Source organism: Emys orbicularis, chromosome 1 (assembly GCF_028017835.1).
Source record: "Emys orbicularis isolate rEmyOrb1 chromosome 1, rEmyOrb1.hap1, whole genome shotgun sequence".
NCBI lineage: Eukaryota > Metazoa > Chordata > Testudines > Emydidae > Emys > Emys orbicularis.
In genome coordinates this window covers 175,601,950-175,615,901 of record NC_088683.1, presented here as the reverse complement: position 1 = coordinate 175,615,901, position 13,952 = coordinate 175,601,950, and positions in this window count along the sequence as shown.

Genomic DNA, 13,952 nt, shown 5'->3' with positions numbered 1-13,952 from the left:
TCAACTTTTCACTGGGAAACAGTATTTCTTTTCAAAATTTGGTTATTTAAAAAAAAGGTGAAACAAAGCCAAAAATTATTCAAAATGCGTTAGGAAAAAAAATAGGAAAAAAATTACTATTTTGGGTCAACTGAAACTTTGAACAGGGTGAAAAAAACCTGAAAATCAGTTTCAGTTCAGTCCAAACTGAATTTTTTTTCCAGTTCAGCCAAAAAAAAAAAATCTATTATTCACTAAGCTCCAATACTGATACATAAATTAATCACTAGTCTACCATTGAATCTTGCTCATGAAACATTCTCTGGAATCTATGAACTTTATTAAATTTAGTTTAGGTTTGTTTGTTTGTTGGAGACCTCAATTGTCTCATTGTTCGCACCTCACTCTTCGGAGAGAGATTTTTGAAATCAGTTTGGTTTTTGAAATTTGAAAATTGTTTACTATACATTCTGTCTTCTGTCCAGGACTCCATCCCCACAGAGCAATCTGCATTTTCACAAACCTTGCATCTGTGTGGTGCCCCACTAACTCCAAAGAGGCTGCTTTATCTGAAAGGGTCCATATCTGAGTGACAGGGTCTGCCCATGCAGATGCCTGTGCAGGACTAGCTTTTGAGGCATCAACTTCTACTAGCAAAGCACTGCTGTGATATATTTAAGTCCCACTCTTTACAGACATTTTAAAAAGCCTTAATGTTTTAACTGGTCATAAAAAATAATGGCTGCTGTTGTGTTAAGGGTGAATGAACTTTGAGGTGGAACTTTTCTTAAGGAATTTTGTTCTCAGATTTTACCCCCTTGAGCATAAATTACAGAACAAATACAGGCTAGCCTGAGGTACTTTGCATCCCTTTGTTGTGATGATTGGGTGGCTCAGTCCACTGGAAAACTACAATATGCGTTGCCCTGTGCACTGCACTTCAAGGATCACAATTTCACAGTTTGATGGCCAGCGCTGCCTTGCAGGGTTGCTACCATAATGAGTTTCTGGATCTTCACACCATCTGAAAGATTCTCCCCACAGTGGCTTCCCCATGGGGAAGGCAGAAAAATACCAGAGGATATAGGTAGTTAAGGCAGAGCATAACAACACTGAAAGGATAGGATGAAGAGTTCAGTGCACCCCACCGCAGGTGAGCATGGAATATTGCCATTGTCATTGTTTGTCTAGCACAAAGACTTTAGAGCAGTGGTGCAGTCACTCCTACACAAGTTAAAGTGCAGGGGACATATGGGGGGAAATGAGGGATGTTGGGGTTTTATTTTTTGTTTCTTTTTTGTAAGGGTCATGAGTACTAATTGCCAACTGTGTCTTTGAACAGTGGCAGGGAAAAAAAAATCATTAAACTGTGAAGGAGCCAGGAATTAGTCAGCCAGGGAACTTCTGATGAAAAAAATATATATATTTAGTGTGGACAAGGTTTACTACCCTTTGCTGTTAAACTTTAATATTTGTGTTGTACAAATATTATTGTTAGAACAGTACGTCTGGGAAGGAAAGAAAATCCTCAGACCCTGATGTAATGTCATACACTCTTTGAGTAACAAACACTTACTCTTTACTCTTACCATAACTTTAGTTTATATACAGTACAGAGATCCTGTGCTAATGATGGACTGTAAATGTCAGCCACCTTTCATAATGGCCAGTAAAATCTCATTCCCTGCGAGCAGTCTTCCATGTTAATTACACAGTATTATGCCTGTTCTATTACAGCAGTTCCTTTCATTACAATATTTTTAGCCCCCAGTGAAAGGAAGATAGTGGCCAGACATATCATTTCTGAGAATACTTTGTATGCTGCACAGAGACAATGTCATCTTCAAAACAATAGGTAAAGCACTTAAATGACTTCAGAACTATGTCCCATTATAGGCTTTGTCTACACAAGAAGGTTGTGCTTTCCCAATATAGTTAAAGCCGTACAAAACCCCTACGCTGTTACACTAGTAGAAAAGTGTTTACACTCGGCATAGCTTTGTAACCCCCAAGGAGCTCACTTTGGTCCCTGGGTCTCTGTGTACTAGTAGCTCAGGGAGAGGCACGCTGTCCCTGAGATGAAGGGGCATGGGTGCCAAGGACAGACTCAGATTCTGCACAGCATCCAAGAGGGAGAGGGGAGAGACACTAGTTCAAGCAATAAGGATCCCACTTGGCTCGTTGGAGGATAGCAGGTATGCCTGGATGGCCAACTGCATGCCTGCTCAGAGAAGAAGCAGTGTCTGCCCCGTAGCGCTTAGTGAAGACACTACCTATGTCAACAGGCGAGCTTCTCCCATCAGCATAGGTACTCCACAGCTATGTCAACAAGGGAAGCCCTCCAGTCGACATTGCGCTGTTTACACTGGGGTTAGGTCAGTATAATTGTGTCGCTGAGAGGTGTGGAAAGTCCACACCCCTGAGCAAGGTCTTTATACTGTCATAAGTTGGTAGTATAGATCAAGCCTGAGAGAAAGGAGGGGGTTAGAGTCAAATGACAAGTAAAAGTATAGGGGGAAAGGTTTAGCCTGACCAACAGGAAGATCCTGAATGAGATGCCTGCCTCTGGGAGCACTGTGAGAGAGGAGAAGCCTGGAGCCAGCCACTAAAAGGGAAAGCCTTGCTGTGTGTTGAGTTGGGAAGACAGGGTCCCCTGAGAACTGGCTCCTGGGTGCCTGAAAGCATTATCCCTCAGCTTGGTCCTTTCCCAGTTGAGGGTGACTCCCAGTTAGTAGAATTTTGTTGGGAAAACTCCCTACCCGTTCAGGCTGACTTAGCCCTCTAGCTCCTAGATAAAATCAGTTACACAATGGCAAGTGCTGCTCTTCCTGCTAGTTCAGGGCTGACTGCCTGTCGTGAGTGTATTGGAGTGCTCGGGTTGGAGATTAAAGTTCAGTTGTTATAATTTGTGCCTTGAGCCCTGTACCCCTTTATGGTGAGGGAAATCTTGAGAACAGAAGCAGCCTATCTCCTGCATGAAGAGGATGCCTGCTAGCAACAATCATCAGCAGTTGCTAAGGGGTCCAGATTCAGCTCTGAACCTGAGGATCATTCTCAGAGTTGTGAGTGAACCATCTTTTAGTTAAATAGTCAGGGAAATTTTTTGGGAGACTCCCTATTCCCTGTGTCCTCAAGCCAGGCGGCAGCCATCTTCTAATGAGAGTGACAGACTCAAGACTGGAAATAGCAGGGATATCATTTGGAGGAAAATTAAGAAAAAACAGAGCCATATTACCACCATACTGCAGAAAACATTCTGGCTTGGTTAACAAGAAAACGCCTACCCCTGCTGAATACAATATCATATAAGCACTACTCAGGACTACTTCAATTTCCTAGTATCAAGTTAAACCTCCTCAGGAGGATCACTCTCTTAAGGAAGACTATTTAATTCACTCTTGAATTTCTATTTGAGAAGGCACAATAACCCTCTCCTTTAGAATATGAAGTAGATTGCTGCCTAAAAAAAAAATACAGTACTAGGGGATCAAACACCAGGGGCAGTTAAAACCTGGTTTGTGGCTGCTTTGTCACGTCAGAGGCGCAAAGCTGAAAGCCACTGACTCTGGCCCTCAAACTTTAAGTCACTTAAAAAAAAGCCAGCCCCTTAATAATGTCACTCCCAGATCCCACACCCTGGGTGGGGGTCATGGCATCAGTGACAAACTTTTTTTTGTCATTGCTGAAGATACTGCTTTTGGAGACAGCGAGTCTTACTCTGGTCACATTGACACCGCTTTATATGGGTGTAATTCCATTGAAGTCAATGGAGTTACTTGTGATTTACACTGATGAGAGAAGAGATTAAGACATTTCTTTTAGTAATTATGACACTAAAAAGGAGGTCAGGTTAGCTAAATGTAGCTGAAGACTTTCAGTAGGTCTATTGCATTTGGAAGAAGTCATCTGCCAAACCAATTTAGACCAATTCCAAACACAGACTCAAACTTTCAGAAAGAGGTGGCTTTAGGCATCAGTCTTGTGAGCAGAATTCCTAACTAGTTAGTTCCCACACCACATAATTAATTCATTAAACTGTGCAGTGGGAACTAATTACTTATTTTCTACATTTGATCTGGATTCTTTGTTCCAGAACATTGGGGCACCTGACTAAATATTCAGAGAACCACTAAAAAGTCTACTGTAGGAGCCAAAGTTTCTTTTCTTTAATCTCTCAGTTCGTAATTGCCATATTGACAAAAAAGAAACAGTTGTTTACCTTCCAAAGTCTCTAGAGTGCCTGCCAAATTAATCCTGTTAAGCAGTGTTTCTTCAGCTCCAGAAGCAACTAAGTAGCATGCAAAGCAGCTAGATGCTTCCTTAAGAGTCAGTAAACATACACACTGCTTAGAAATTAACCTTGACTGTTAGAACTTGTCAAGGTTTTTTTTCTTTTCCATCTCATACAATCATGAGGTTCCAAGGGGTAACTATTTTAAGCAAGGAATTTTAAAAAATAATATTTTCTTTTTAATATGAACACTCTAGATAATAGAAGAGGCAAAAGAAGATTGATCTAATCACAGAAAGTTTCCCCAAGCTCTTTACACTAAAAAGAATGAACCTGTAGCCAAAAAAAAAAAAATCTTGCCAGAAACTTAGTGTATTAAGAGGACAGTGAAACTAACTTGAAATTGGCTTCTGAAAGTTTCCACAGTTGCCTACATATAACAAAGCAAACCACTGCCCTAAAGTAGTATGAGATGATGCATAATACTGGTAAAATCTGTGTCACTCTGTAATAGGATTAATTTTGTGAATTGTAAGTGTTTCATCTTGCTATTTCAAGATTTAGCTGTATGTCTGTCAATCTATTTTCATGAAAAATGTAGCAGACTTTGAATTCTGTATATGTAGATGAATCCTTCATTTGTTATTTAAAAAAAAAAAGTTTCCTCTGACATGGTGGCTGTACACCAAAAGAGCTGAATTTATGCTGCAAGAACCAAGACAAAATGTCTCTCTCTCTCAAGGTCAAATTAGCTGCACTTACAGGGGATTCTGTTAAAGTTAGCACTGCAGTCTCCATAGTGACAAATGCAAACCCTTTGTTTATTCTAGCACAAAAGTGGGTTCCATTTTGACTAGGCCTGTCGATTAATCTCAGTTAACTCACGCGATTAACTCAAAAAAATTAATCGCGATAAATGGCAGTTTTAATCGCACTGTTAAACAATAGAATACCAATTGAAATTTATTAACTATTTTTGGATGCTTTTCTACATTTTCAAATATATTGATTTCAATTACAACACAGAATACGAAGTGTACAGTGCTCACTCTATATTTTTATTACAAATATTTGCACTGTGAAAATGATAAACCAAATAGTATTTTTCAATTCACCTTATACAAGTACCATAATACAATCTCTTTATCATGAAAGTGCAACTTACAAATGTAGATTTTTTTTTGTTACATAACTGCACTCAAAAACAAAACAATGTAAAACTTTAGAGCCTACAAGTCCACTCAGCCCTACTGCTTATTCAGCCAATCACTAAGACAAATAATTTGCTTACATTTACAGGAGATAATGCTGCCCACTTCTTATTTACAATGTTACCTGAAAGTGAGAACAGGCATTCGGATGGCACTTTTGTAGCCGGCATTGCAAGGTATTTACGTGCCAGATATGCTAAACATTCGTATGCCCCTTCATGCTTTGGCTACCATTCCAGTGCTTCCATGCTGAGGAAGCTCGTTAAAAAAATAATGTAATTAAATTTTGACTGAACTCCTTGGGGGAGAATAGTATGTCTCCTGCTCTGTTTTACCCGCATTCTGCCATGTATTTCATGTTATAGCACTCTCATATGATGACCCAGCTCATGTTGTTCATTTTAAGAACACTTTCACTGCAGATTTGACAAAGCACAAAGAAGGTACCAATGTGAGATTTCTAAAGATAGCTATGGCACTCAACACAAGGTTTAAGAATCTGAAGTGCCTTCCAAAATCTGAGAGGGATGAGGTATAGAGCTTTCAGAAGTTTTAAAAGAGCAACACTCCAATGCAGAAACTACAGAACTTGAACCATCAAAAAAGAAAATTAACCTTCTGCTGGTGGCATCTGACTCAGATGATGAAAGTGAACATGCATCAGTCTGCACTGCTTTGGATTGTTATTGAGCAGAACCCGTCATCAGCATGGATGCATGTCCCCTGGAATGGTGGTTTAAGATGAAGGGACATATGAATCTTTAGCGCATCTGGCACGTAAATATTTTGCAACGCCGGCTACAACAGTGCCATGCGAACATCTGTTCTCACTTTCAGGTAATGTAAACAAGAAGCGGGCAGCATTATCTCCCGCAAATATAAACAAAGTTGTTTGTCTGAGTGACTAGCTGAACAAGAAGTAGGACGGGGTGGACTTGTAGGCTCTAAAGTTTTACATTGTTTTATTTTTGGGTGCAGTTTTTTTTTACATAATTCTACATGTTTAAGTTTAACTTTCATGATAGAGATTGCACTACAGTACTTGTATTAGGTGAACTGAAAAATACTATCTTTTGTTTTTTACAGCACAAATATTTGTATTCAAAAATAAATATAAAGTGTACAATACTGTACACTTTGTATTCTGTGTTGTAATTGAAATCAATATATTTGAAAATGTAGAAAACATCCAAAAATATTTAAATAAATGGTATTCTATTATTGTTTAACAGTGCGATTAATTGCACGATTAATTTTTTTAATCGCTTGACTGCCCTAATTTTGACATAAGGGATTCTTTCCTGTTGCATCTCTTTGCGGGCTATAAAGTGATATTTACCAAAATATCTTCTCTAATAACATTAGGTGAATAATTGGTGAAACCGGCTCCAAAAAAACCAGCCTTCTGCTCGACTCAGCAGGCAGCTGCACACTTGGAGAAACACAACCCTTTAGGAAGTAATGGGATTACCTTCTTGTGTCTCAAGTCTCCACCTCATTGATTCTCCATCTTTTTTCAAGTCTCAACTGCACACACATGTCCTCCTTACCCATCTCTCTTCATTTCACTCCCCCTCTGCTATTATACATAGTATTGATTCTATGTGTGATGATTTCAGAGCCAGTTTATATGAAAGATTGTGCCGTTTACAGAATAAAATTCTCTCTCAAATAAATGTCATTGCCCTTACTTTCAATACCGGAGTGCCATTCAGATACCAGTGTCACCCCTCTACAGAGTGGTAACTTTCTTCTCCTCTGGAAACTGACCCTGGAATAAAGCAGTGACACAGAGCCTGGGTACATTCCAAGTGCAGCTTGGTTTATTCACACATATACACCAATCCTGATATGAGATGGCTGAACAGCTTGTAGAGCAATCCTTCCTTCTGGATATCTGAGCCTGATACAAATACCCAGTTCCCAGGAAACAACTCTGCCTCAAATTGACTAATCAAGAGCCCAAAGCACAGAGCAAACACTCCTGCTGGGCAAACACAGCTTCCTCTCCCAGAAGCTTGGCTTTACCTTGCATAAGTAAAACTACCAACACCATAACATATCTTCCCAAGAGTCTCTACTTGCTTGCATGCTAAGAAAAAGAGTAACAGCATCACTTTGTGACATCTGCCATGACAATCTGTAGTGGAGCAGACAGGCTATGGGAATTAGACAAGTATGTAAACCTACTGTATTGCTCATAATGAAAATTCAAAATATATTACTAATATATAGGTCCTGAACCTGCAGCCATTACTCATGTGAGTAATCCCACAGGAGGCACTGGGGCTAGTCACTACAGTGAGGACTGCAGAATATGGCAGTACAAACCTTAGCTCATAATTCAAGCCTGGTCTACGCTAGAAAAATTTTGCACCACTGCTAACAGCAGTGTTAGTGCTGGGAACCCTAGTATTAGTGGGCCAATATTTTTAAATACAACTTTCTTGTAACTTTGCCAAGGAGCAAGTCTTAGCATCACAGTATTAAAAATTCCAGCAGTACCTAGCAACCCATCTACGGTAGAGCTCCAGATATTGCTATACCAGTGGAGCTGAACCAGTATTACCAATGAATGGAAATTTTTCCAAAATCTCTCGGATACAGATAGACTCCAGGATACAAAATGAGCCTTCCTGGGTGATTTGACTATTTACTCTATGTTACGGACTCCTACAGTCCTAAAGTACACATTGCTATTTGTCATGCTCACCCTGCAAGCTATAGGCAAAACATTGGTGAACGCCCACTCTGTGGATGCTGAACTTTGCTCTAGGAGCTTTACATTTAAGTCTAATTTTTTTCCCTAGCAATTACAGGCAACATTGCAGGGGAAAAAATCCACAAGGCTTATCACTGTTTGCAGAGGAGACATTTCCCTATGCAAGAGAAACCATGTGTCTTTCATGCATATTAATGTGCCAGTGTGCCTGTACCTACCAAGAATATGCATCTTGAATGTTTCCTAACTCAGTGTCTGTTCCTTTGCCAGTGCTAGACACAAAAGAATATACAGATATATTAGGATTGTGTTTGTCTTCTAGGCACCCTTGGTGAAGGTTATCCTTCAGCATTTCTAAAGTCCCAATCACAATCAACTGATTTCTTGTACAACAGCCCAGATTTACATAATATGTTGTGAAGTGCATGCTCAAAAAGTTCAGTCCAGATCAGCATTGAAAAGTTCACAGATCTGATTCATTACAAGATCTATGCCAACAAAAGTCAGCATAGCCCCGGGCATAGGACCCCCAACAACATAACGTCTACTAGGAGGTAAAAGGATCGTAGAAGCTCAAGGCCCCTACAACATCTTCTCCAACAGGGGCTCCACAGGTAGCCCACACTGCCTACATAAAAAGGGATGGGACTGCCAGGCTAGCACATCCAAAGGACACATTAATTCAGTGCTTCCTTTGGTCAGTCTCCTCCAACACATGTCCTTCGCAAAAGACAAAGCCACTCTCCCCTAGTAGAACCCAGCACATAAATACCTCCTGCTCACCATTGGAAGCTCCCCCTCCCCCCATGCCATAACCATTTGCATCTCCTTTCATCAGGGGAGATATTTCAGAAAAATTGCTGAGCTGGGGCAAAGTTGTGTCAGCATATAGAACATTATATGTGATTACATTATATCCTGCAAAGTCTGTAGGGGTGGGGGAGAGGTGGACCTATTGTCTCCCACACAGTTGGAAGTCTTACCACAAACAACTGCTCTCCTTTGGTAAAGTTTGCTGTTAAATGTCAATTGAAACAGGATGGGAATATTGCATTGAAAACTATTATGTATTACTATCATTTGACACCCCATTTTATGGCTCAAGTTAGAGGGTCATTCAGATCAGACTGACACAGAAACAGTCTCTGCTTCCTGGTGTGTGTGTGTGTGTGTGTCTCACTAAAGCTGTTATCTGTGGTCATTTTACTTAAATGCATAATTTAGTTGATGACATATTGTCTGAAAGAATAAACAAAAGTGACCATGGGAAAAATATTTTCCAGAGACAAAATCTGCATTTGATAACCTCAAGGTTAATTGTATAAATTCAATATACAGGTCCCACTGTCGGGGGATATCTGGTGTCTCCCCTTAAGTATGGCAGTGGAACATCTGTGCTGGATGGGGCATGCATGTTGCATCTACATCCATCTAGAAGACAAGTGAAGGAAATAATTTGGGGCAGTGAATGATGGTTGGCATTCTAGCAAGCTTGGGAGATGCCCATGGTCCCATATGCATTAATTTCCAACTGCGGCTTTAAAACCAGAAGTGTTTGGGATACAACTGCAAAAAGATTAAAACTATTCATGCTAGAATTTTAAAATTTTAAAAACTGGGCTAGTTTTGTGAAGCAAAGGTGTTGGGCATTTCAACTTCTACCGGTCAGACTAGAAGATCATAATGGTCCCTTCTGACCTTAAAGTCTATGAGTTTCTTTTACACATGGGGTGAAATTCACCTCTCTACAGTGGCCCAACCCAAGGCCAATACACCACCTAAGTGTAGCTAGAAGGGTAGTTCTTCCCCATAATCTCTTCCCCACACCCAGTTGTTTGATAGTTTCATATTTTTGTTCACCAGATATAGACTACACTGATAAGAGTTGCATTATGTAATAGGCACATGGCTACTTCTGAAAATTTGACAGAACTAATTTCAGTTAATTTAGAACACTTGCCAATGTTCAGCAACTCCCAATGTTCAATTAGCTAATCACTGGTAATTTTAAGAAGGGTGGTTGTGCATAATGCAAATGAGCTTGCTTTAGGTTATGTTCCATTGTAAACTGCTCAGCCTATAATGCAAACTATTTAAAACAAAAGAAAATTAAACTTGTTTATGGCAGCTTTTATTCCTATGTCAAAGAACACCCCACAATCAGTCTCATTCCAGCAACACAAATACATATCCTACTTTCAGAGGTAGAGAAAATTGTTTGAAAGAAATAAAAGCTAGAAAATTCTCTTCCTTTTAAGGTGCAATAGTAGCTGTATGAGCATTCCCAGGTCTTATTCTGCAAAACAGATTAATGGGGAGCAAAACAAACACTTACTTGAGTAACACAGGAAGTATAATACTAATTTTTCTCCAAACCTCTTAAAGATTTACTGTCTTAGGAGACATTTCCTTTCTACACTCCACCACAGCTGCAGTGCAGAATGCTGCCGATAACAATCAATGCTCACAAGGGAAAACAGAGTGATGGTGAGTTCCCAAAGTAGAGTTGATATGCTCCAAGTTTTCTTTGACTTTACAGTTCCTTCCCTTCCTCCCCCCACTTTCTCCAGAAACATAGTCTAGAAGATGGCAACCACCAGTAGGATATTACTTTTGCCACTCTTGGGTGCAACTAAATTGTATTTTTGTTTCCAGTTCATCTCCATGTTCTTAATCCAAACCAAAACTCCAGCATGAACAAGATTTTCTATTGATGCTTTAATATCCAGTGATTTCTCTTTGTCAAAACACCCATAAAGTATTCAGGACATCTTGGCAAGTATACTGTGATTGAGAGATGCCTGAAAAAGCATGGATGACATTTTCAATTCTTCCTACAGGCCTTTACCTGATGCACTGAAATGCAAAGCAACTCAAATGTAAAACTCACACTAAAGACTAGACTTTAAGGCAAGGTTTCTTTTCCCCCTCCCCTTCTCACCCCAAACCTATCCCAGAATACAAGTTAAGCAGAAATTGGTATCTAGACAGATTAATTAGAAAAAGGACAGTTTTGCTCATCTCAATATAACCAAACACAGGTAGAACTAATCAATCCAGTCAAAATAAGAACAACGCCCCAATGCCTTTTTCCTTGTTGTGAGACATATAAAGGAGATGAGGCTGCTCCTATGGCCATAGTATAGGACTCAGTCAGTAGATCTTGATTTTATTCCCAGCTCTATCGACTTCCTATGTGACCTAGGATGAAGCATGAACTCTCAGCCACAGTTTCACTATTTGTAAAACAGGCAGAATATTATATGCTTAACTCACAGAGGTGTTGTGAAACTCAATTCATGAATGTTTAAAAAGCACTTTGAGATCTTTGATAGGAAGGTGCAATAGAAGGGGAAAAAAAGATCAACTGTGTTTTATGCTACTCTTAGCACCAGTAACATCTGCACCCCCAGCCTCAAGAGGAGGTCTATTGCATAAATAGCTGGAGGGGAACTAGTAGCAGCATGGCTTGTAAAGGAGCTAGGCTGTCAGGGGATAGGTGGAGGCTGACCTGGACCACAGAGGTTTTGAAACTGAGGATTTGGAGGCTTCTGCAAATCCATCTCCCTGCAGGGAACCTTTGTCAGGAGCTGCAACATGAGCAGCATGGTGTTTCCTGGGCTCTGCTGCCTTTCCTGAAGTTTTACACAATGGGAGGAAACCAAAGTGGTCCAAAGGATCATAGCAGCCTTGGGAGTCCGGCTTAGGAGTCACAGTCTTGGGTTTCCTATAGGACAGCAGGGAGGGAAGTGTGATAAAACTGAAAAACCTCCAGCTTGTGTATTTTCCTTAAAAATCCAACCAAGTAAGGAAAACAAACACCTGAACTATAGATGGTGTTTGGCCCAGGCACCAATTGTTCTTTTATAGCCTTTTTCAAAGCTCCCACCCCCTTGGTGCAACCATATTTATGGGAATAAGACTGGCATGTTCCCAACCCTTTCTACTTATGAAAATAGGCTGGGAATATCCTAAAGGGCAGTATACTCAAGGTGTGCTGCAATGTGAAAAAAGGGAATACTTTTAGCAGATACAATACTTCATTGGCTATACAAGAGTGTCTAATATAAGACACCCACATCCAGAAATACATTTTTACAGCTAGCTCTATACAAATACAATATAAACCACAGTGCCTGGTACCTTTGCCGCTTGTGTCATTACTACTCCACCACTGGGTAATAAAAAATGTTCAGCAAGGTGTAATGCAGAGTTTGTGGCAAGGGAGGAAATTACAAGTACACAGGTGTTGCCCAAAGAGACGCCAACAAGAATGATACAGAAGAACCATAATGGTTTAAAAAGAAACGTTTTCCAGTAACTTGTGTAAATTGTACCATAGTTTTAACACCGAACAGTAGGAGCATTAAAATGGTATGTATGTGCCTTACATATCTGAAGAAGAGCTCTGTGTAGCTTGAAAGCGTGTCTCTTTCACCAACAGAAGTAAGTCCAATAAAACATATTATCTCACCCACTTTGTCTCCCTAATATCAATTTATAGAGCACTCAGCACCCTCTTTTTGAGCTAGGTGTTGGCACTGAGGTACAGCCTTACACTGAGTGCAGCGCAGAGCTGAACCACTTCCAGCTTTTTGCTTCAATGAGGCAAAATAGTTCCTGGAGCTTGCTGGTGCACAAAAGGGAATTATATTCACTGCTCCCCTCCACTGGCCAACACATGAGGAGAACAGCAGAACCATGCCTGAATCTAACCTCCATCCCTCCTCCCTAACCCCTCTGGAGCGCCAGGTGTCCCTGAGGGAAGTAGTGAGGGAGCATTCCAGTAAGAGCTGGGGACTGCCATTCTGTCCAGCCCTTACTCAAGTTGCTTACTCCACCACTGCCACCTATGTAAGGGCCATGCAGAATCTAGCCAGTAATCTTATCCCTCAGCTTCTTCCCCCCAGGTTTGGGTTAATTTTGCTCTCTTCTTCACCTCCTTCTTCTTTTTCATCCTCTCCCTGTTCTTTCTTCAATTTACTTTCAATGTACTTTACATCTTTACCAAACACCGACAACTGCCTTGTTATTGTCAGAAGTGGGGCTCTCGCACAGGCTCAGTCCAATGTCCTCTGACGAGGAGTTCAATAGTTGGGAATCCTACCCCGGAGAATGCTGTGGCCCAAGAAGCTGAGCCTGAGCTTTTATAGCCCTCTTGTCTCCACGGCCCGAAGCAGTTTTGATGGGTCACACATAGTGAAACGGCCAACGAGAAAGACGTATTGTGTTCCGTTTTAGGGCACTGTTAATTCTGGCTAGACATCTGAATGTGGTTCACAAAGAAGTGAGGAGACACAAGAGTGCCCACTGCTCCAGAATGTTGTGCTCCCATTTGCAGCTTAAAGTCTGGCTGTGTATATACTTTTGGAGAGACTATCCGCAACTAAAAAAAAATACTTCCTTGTGATTATTTTGCAATACTCCCATTCCAAGGCAACACAACATTGAAGAATCTCTTTGACTATAATTAAACAGAACATTTCCTTTTATTTAACACTGAAAAGCAATAAAACGTTATTAACTGGTGGAGGTTTTAATGCCAGTTTATTAGTGGCTCTGACTTGGTGCCTGCTGATAGTCATTGTAAAGGCCAAAAGGTTAACAAGAGTTGGCAGGACCCAAACAGCTTGCCAGGTGTTTTTCCTTGTGGTTGATGGAGTAAAGCCAATTGAAATTATCACTGTAAAACTAGCCACTGGTAACTCTTAATTTCAATATGGAACATTATTTGCAAGGAAAGAGGGCTTTTTTCTCCCCCGTTACTGCTACAATTGTCACGTATTTTGTAGTAATTGCAGACAGCAGC